Here is a 7,934-nt window from a genome sequence, read left to right on the forward strand (position 1 = left end):
GACTCTGGACCACAGAGTTTTACATCTTCAAAGAATTTTGCAAATGTTAAATAAAAAATTAAGAATACCACATCACAGCATGGCTTCATTAGGTTTTCAGCCTGTCTTTGGAAACTTAGTTTGTCTGGATAGCTTGGAAATTCAGATAAGAACTTAAGTGCTTATCCAAATCAAATCCCCAAACCTTTGCAATTTGTCTGTCTCTACCTAAGTTTAGAAATGGACATCAGCCAGAACACCCCTACAAATGCTAGAAATAGAAATCCAGATCTGGATCCGAACTCATGGCTTAGGACCATCGCCATTCAAAACCTTTCAATTTTGTGTGCTTTTGACTGAGAATGTGGGTGAGGGGAAAAGGAGGGAGTAAAACAAGTTTTTGTTTCTCAGATTGAGGCCAGGCATGCGAACCATTAACCTGACAAGGATTATTCTGTGGAAGTTTTTCACCCAGCTGAAAACAGGGGATTGGCATAGAAAAGCCTTCTTGTCATTTTCAGCTACAGTATAACATGTTAACTAACACATCCACAAATATGTGCGCCAAATGTAATAGAAAAGGGATATTTAAATAAAGAAAAAAAACTGAATCTTTGCAATATCTCATGCTTTTTTTTCCTGTTTTAATTACTGCACAGTTACTAGCATGTAAATATGTAACATATAGAAAGGGTTAATACACTTCAGCTGATAAATTTATAGTGACAGGAAAACTACATAGGTTACATTTCCTGTAACACAGAAAACTTGGCTGTCTGTATTTGGCAAAGCACAAAGCATTCAGAAGACAATTTAATGGCAAGGAATGGAAGGATCATCTACAAGAGCATGTTTCACAGAGAACAATGTGGGTGGGGAGTTTTTATAAACTACTCACAACTTCAGAAATTTCTGAATAAGTCAGTCTCAAATCAGTGATCTTTGTTTTAGCAGCACGTGGGGTTTAAACTTTCTTCAGTGTGATGCATCTTTTCTTCCCAGAATCCAGTTATTGATGGCCCTGTCAATGCAAAGGTCTGGGCTTTTCAAAAAAGACTCCCATGCAAATTGGTATCTTTGGTAGGCAAAGTAATTTTTCATACAAAAAAGCTTACTTTTGAATGTCTTTAAGCAATCTCTCCTGCAACACTTGTCAATACTTAGATTAACTGGATTTTTTTTTTAACGTAAATTTGCTAAGCATATTTTAAACACTGTTAAATTACTGCCTTTTTCTCTTTAATTCTTAACACATTCTATTTTCTGTAGAAGAGCATGACAGCTTTACCAGTTCAAGCACTGGACACCAGGGCCGGCTCTACAGTTTTCGCCGCCCCAAGCAGTGCGCCGAATTGCCCCCGCGGGTGGGGTGGGGTGTGGCAGTCCGTGTGCCCTTAGGGCGGCAGGCGCGTTTCCGCGGAGGCGGCAATCCGGCGGCAGCTTCTAAGTTTAGCTGAAGCCGCCCCCGACAGCTAAACATAGAAGCTGCGGCCGAATTGTCCTCACTGCGGAAACGCGCCTGCCGCCCCAAGGGCACACGGACTGCCCCCGCCCTCTGCGGCGGCAATTCGGCGCACTGCTTGGGGGCAAAACAAGGGGGACTGCCGCCCCTTGCAGAATGCCGCCCCAAGCACCAGCTTGGCATGCTGGTGCCTGGAGCCGGCCCTGCTGGACACCATATGCCCTTACTCACATAAATAGTCTTTTTGGAGTAAATGGGTTTATTCGTGTGATTAAGGATTGCAGGATCTGGGCCATTACTTCCAAGTACAGAATTGGAAAACTAAAATAACACTAAGGAATACTGAATGTGCTATTTGCAAAGTAACAATATATGTAAAACTTGGGTTAATAGTATGACAATCTGGCAGATGTGTCTGTGTTAGTTTCTGAATTATAGTTTTGGGAATATAATGTAGTATTCCAACCTCCATTTTGAAGGTAACTTTTAGTGTGACTAAAGCTAGTACAAACAGCTCCTACACCAAACTAGGAAGGAGGAGAAATTCTGTGGGCAAGCAGTGATTGGTTAGAGAGCCAATATGCTCCTCCTATTCCTAGCTGAAGATGGTCTGTAAGGTAGTGTACTTAGCACCCTCTTGTGTCAGGGTGTGATACTGCAAGTGGTTCTTGTCTCCAGTATTCCTTGTATGCCATCTGCCTCTCACTGCATCTTCTGGGGCTTGGCCCTCAGGTCAAATTATGAAGTGCAGTCCCCTGCCAGGGTAATAAATTCCAATAATCTCAACAAGAGAGAGTCCTCAGTCACACCCCACCCAATACTCCTCATGTTGGGTTTGCATATCCCTTCCTCAGGGATTCATAGGAGAACCTAGGCACATCCTCTACTTTGTGTCTCAGCTCATGGAGTCTATACTAAACGGCTAGGTCTCCTTCTTCAGACATGCTGCTAAAAGAATAGGAGTACTTGTGGCACCTCAAATAACAAATTTATTTGAGCATAAGCTTTCGTGGGCTAAAACCCACTTCATCGGATGCATAGAATGTAACATATAGTAAGGAGATAGTAATTGATTATATATCTATATCTATAGATATAGATATATATAGTGACGGGGCAAGGCCAGATAGCTATAGAAAAGTAGTGGGAGATAGATATATTAGCCCCAGGTTAAACAAATCCCTGGTACCAGGATAAGTAAATTAAGACACCTGGGGCCAATTAAGAGCTTTCCAGAAGGCAGGGAGGATGCTAGGTTGATTGGGACACCTGAAGCCTATCAGGGGCTGGCTGAAACTAGTTAAAAGCCTCCCAGTTAGTCAGGTGGCCACACATATCAGGAGCTGTGAGAAGTTGCACTGTTGGAGAGACTGAGCTGTACACACCATAGCAGGTCCAAGGAAGGAGGCCCTGAGGTAAGAGTGAAGTGTGAGGAAGTAGGGACTGCTGTGGGGAAGTAGCCCAGGGAATTGTACGTGTCCTGTTCCTAAAAGGTCAGCTAACATCATTGATGCTATTAGGGTCCCTGGACTGGAGCCTGGAGTAGAGGGTGGGCCCAGGCTCCCCCTCTTTTGCCCCCCTGATTAATCACTGAGACTGGAAGACAACAGAGACTATGCAAGGGAGGATAGCTTCTCCTCACCTCCTTCGCTGGTTTATGACCAATGTACATGGCAGAGGGGCATTGCTGGCCATGTACATTGGTCAAACTAGACAGTCTCTCTATATGAAAAGAATCAAATGGACACAAATCTGACATTAGGAATCATAACATTAAAAAACCGGCAGGAGAACACTTCAACCTCTCTGGCCATCATTAACACACTTAAAGGTGGCTATCTTGCAACAGAAAAACTTCAAAAACAGACTCCAATGAGAAACTGCTGAACTTGAATTGATATGCAAACTAGATACCATCAATCTAGGCTTGAATAAAGACTGGGAATGGCTGAGCTATTACACACATTGAATCTATTTCCCCATGTTAAGTATCCTTACACTTTCTTGTCAAACTGTCTGTCTGAAATGAGTCATCTTGATTATCACTACAAAAGATTTTTTTCTCCTGCTAATAGTTAATAGATAATTAATTAGCCTCTTAGAGTTGATAGGGCCTACTTCCCACCTTTTCGTGTGTGTGTGTGTGTGTGTTTCTTCTTATATGTTCCATTGTATGCATCCAATGAAGTAGGCTGTAGCCCATGAAAGCTTATGCTCAAATAAATGTTAGTCTCTAAGGTGCTACAAGTACTCCTGTTCTTTTTGTGGATACAGACTAACACGGCTGCTACTCTGAAACCAGACATGCTGCTGTTTCCATAGGCCACATCCTACCTTTAAGCCCCATTTTGCTGGTTTGCCACACCCCATGCTTAACCCAGCTTTCCTTTGGTTTTTTCAGGCCTCTGGCTTCTCCCATCTATGCTTAACTAATAAATATTTACTGTTCTTAGGCTCCAATGAAGTGCCTTTTTCTAACCTTAGCTCAGTTTCTCCCCTCACAGGAGCTCCCTTTAGATTCTCCTATCTGGCTTCATGCCTGTTTAAACCCTATTTCAAGCCTTCTCCCTTCATGGGACTTGATCTATTCCTTGCAAGTTTCTCCACAGGCAAATCCTGTTTCTGCTACTATTTCACCTCTACTGAGTTCCCTCTGGTTCCTTATAAGGCCCATGTGCATAATGATCCTTACCTATCTCCACTCTCTGGGGCAGGAGGCAATCAATCAATCACAGGTGGAATAATTGGCTATGAAGCCACTGTCTTGACAGGTGATTGGAGTAAGCTCCATTTCATGGTCCTTTGGAGACCATTGCCATGGCTATGGACTCAGCAGGTACTTAGCTGCTGTAATGTACACCAGGGCTGGAACTGCACAGGATAGGTAATCAGGAAGCTCTAACTGGATCTTAGGTGGCCACCCTTTCTTCTGTTGCAGGAAAGAAAATGGCTCAGTCACCATATCCTCATAAAGAGATCAGGCTTTTAATTTGATTTGTTTTGTTTGTAACTTTACAAAAAAATAAGCCTAACCACATAAGGCATTCAGATATAAATCTAATTGTATACTCCCTCCTTGCAGATAAGTAAATATCAACCAAACGTAATGCAAAAGAAACCTTTACTTTCCAAAGACTAACAGTCAATGGGATTTTCACATATGGAGTGCTTGCAGGATGGGGCATAAAATACTTCAGTAAATGTCCATGAGAAGTGTTATTCCTTTGCCAGATTGCATCCTCCCAAAGCAGTAGTATTTCCTTGTGTCTGCCACATATTCAGCAATTCTATTGTGGATTTTCTGTTCTCATCTGTGACCGGGTGTCCACCCGACACAAGACCTGAAGGGATTAAGATGGCCAGATAGGCCAATTAACTGCCTGGGCTGCACCTGGAGGAGGAGTCAGGGAGCAGAATTTACTTAAAGAGGAGGCGCAGCTAGACAGGAGCTGAGAACAGAAAGGGGCTGCAGGAAAGTAGGCTGTAGTCACTCCCTGGGAGAAGGGAGGAGCGTTTGGGGCTATAGAAAGTAGCTTACAATTATTCCCTGGAAGGAAGGAAGGAGTTTGGGCTGGCAAATCCAGAGAAGGGGGAGAGCTGGAAAGGCTCAGGGGAAAAGCAGAAAGGTATGGGGACAGGGCAAACCTTGGCTGCTGAGAGGGCCTCTGAGGTGGAATGTGGAGTAGAGGGTGGAACCAGGTTTCCCTACCAGCCATTGGGAAGTAGCACAGACCAGGCAGTGGAGAGCTGACTGTCTGGGACAATTTGATACCCTAGAAAGGGGAACTTTTGATACCCTTGAATGGGGAAAACATGTTGAGTGGCCTGGCTGGAGAGCTGTGTCATGAAGAGGAAGCAGGACCCCCTGGAGTGAGAGAGGTGATGTGGACCAAGAAATATAGGCAGAGAGATGGAGTGCCACTGCTGGAAAGGGAATTGGCCTCACGGAGTTAATCCTCAGAATGGCCAGGAAGAGATGCTGTCCAGTGGTGAGTCAAGCACTCTGTGATAACAACCAAAATGCTTGGTAATCATGATAGGGACTTTTTTCTTTTTTACAGTAAACATTGATGTTCCTGGAAATGAAGCAGCAGCAAAAGAGTAACACAAGCTTTTTGTGTTACTGATAGCAAGGACACAGGGCCTTTTCTGCTCCCACTGGAGTCAATGGCAAAGCTTTCAGTGCTTGCAAAGGTGACTGGATCATGCCCATAATGAGGTACATGAGGGAGAGGTCCTGGAAGCTAAATTTAGAAGTATTAGGGCCCAGGGCCTCTGCTGGTGTTTTCTCTGAAATGCTTCTAGTTCCAACTGCAGGGCTAGCCAGTCAGGGTCAACTTCACAGCCCTCATGTACGGATGAGAAGCTAGCAGTATTGCCAGCTCCAAGTCTTCAAAATATCATGATATTGGTTTAAAAATAAGGCACCTGGGTTCTTTTAATTTCCTTACGGGTGTTACACCCCTTAGGACCATATTTTCAAGATCTTCTGGGCAGCCATGTTGGCTGAACACTCTTTTTAAATGATAGCTGAGGTTCTGATATCACATAATTGCAGGGTCTGGGGCTTTAAGAAAAAGACTAAGGGTATGTCTACACTACGGGATTATTCTGATTTTACAGAAGTCAATTTTTGGAAATAGATTGTATAAAGAATGCACGCGGCCACACTAAGCACATTAATTTGGCAGTGTGCGTCCATGTACCAAGGCTAGTGTCAACTTCTGGAGCGTTGCACTGTGGGTAGCTATCCCATAGTTCCTGCAGTCTCTCCCACCCATTGGAATTCTGGGTTGAGATCCCAATTCCTGATGGGGCCAAAAATTTGACGCGGGTAAATGTCATCAGTCAATCCTCCCTCCGTGAAAGCAACGGCAGATAATCATTTCTTGCCCTTTTCCCTGGATTGCCCGGGCAGACGCCATAGCATGGCAACCATGGAGTCGGTTCAGCCTTTTTTCACTGTCACCGTATGTCTACTGGATGCTGCTGACAGACGCGGTACTGCAGTGCTACACAGCAGCATCCCCTTGCCTTTGCAAGTTAGCAAAGACGGTTACCAGCCATACTGTACCGTCTGCTGCTGTCATGGGTGCTCCTGGCCGGACTCAGTGAGGTTGGTCGGGGCGCCTGGACAAAAATGGGAATGACTCCCCAGGTCATTCTCTTCTCTTCTTTGTTTTGTCTAATGGAGATTCAGTTCTGCCTACAATATCAGGCAAGCCTACTAAAGAACCAGAGAGGCAAACGGCCGCTCCAGGTCAGAGCCCTAGACATCCCGCAGAAATGATGAGCTGCGTGCCCTTACAACAACCCTACCTGTTGCTTCCCTCCTCCCCCACCCCTCCTGGGCTACCATGGCAGTTATCCCCCCATTTGTGTGATGAAGTAATAAAGAATGCATGAATTTGAAACAACACTGACTTTATTGCCTCTGCAAGCAGAAATCAAAGGGGGGAGAGGAGGGCGGCTGGCTTACAGCGAAGTAGAGTGAACCACCATTCTGCACTTGCTCAGCCTATAGCTGAAAATGAGAATCTGTGATAAGCACTAGGATAGAAGCACAGGCAGGACTGAATCTCCATTTGTGTGTGGGCCTTTGGTTGACATTGATAAAATACAAAATGTCCCAGGATATGTATGTTGGGGGACAGTTCTAAACGGCAGCTTAATTTTTTTATTTGCAGCAAAATGTAGAGGTCTAAGTATCTGATTGTGAGCCCTGGTAGCAAGGGGTAGGCTGGGGTAGGCACGACCGTACGGTGCTGCTGACTGGGAGAGCAGCCTGAGGCAGAAGCCTCCAGCTGGCATGATATTCCAGGCAGGACTGAATCTCCATTAGACAAAACTTAAAGAAGAGAATGACCTGGAGTCATTACCATTTTTGTCCAGGTGCTCTTGACTGACCTCACCAAGGCCAGCCAGGAGCACCCATGTCTGCCCAGGCGCCCCCCTGGGACGATGATGATGGATACCAGTCCTACTGTACCATCTGCCATCTGCAAGGCAAAGCAAGGCAAGGGGATGCTGCTGTGTAGCGCTACAGCACCGCGTCTGCCAGCAGCATCCAGTAGACATACGGTGACACTGGAAAAAAAGGCGAGAAATGATTTTTTTCCCTTTTGTTTCACTGGGGGTGGGGGCTGATGACATATACCCCGAACCACCCGCGACAATGTTTTTGACCCTTCAGGCTTTGGGAGCTCAGCCCAGAATTCAAATGGTTTTCGGAGAGTGCGGGAACTGCGGGATAGCTACAGTCGTCAGTCGCCCCTCCCTCCATGATCGTCCATTTGATTCTTTGGCTTTCTGGTACGCTTGTCTCAGCTCCTTAAGTTTCACGCAGCACTGTGTTGAGCCCCTGTTGTGGCCTCTGTCCATCATGGCCTTGGAGATTTTTTTTTCAAATGTTTTGGCATCCGTCTTTTGGAACGGAGTTCTGATAGAACAAATTCATCTTCCCATATGGAGATCAGATTCAGTATCTCCTGTA

The sequence above is a fragment of the Mauremys reevesii genome, linkage group 1 (genome assembly GCF_016161935.1).
Source record: "Mauremys reevesii isolate NIE-2019 linkage group 1, ASM1616193v1, whole genome shotgun sequence".
Lineage (NCBI taxonomy): Eukaryota > Metazoa > Chordata > Testudines > Geoemydidae > Mauremys > Mauremys reevesii.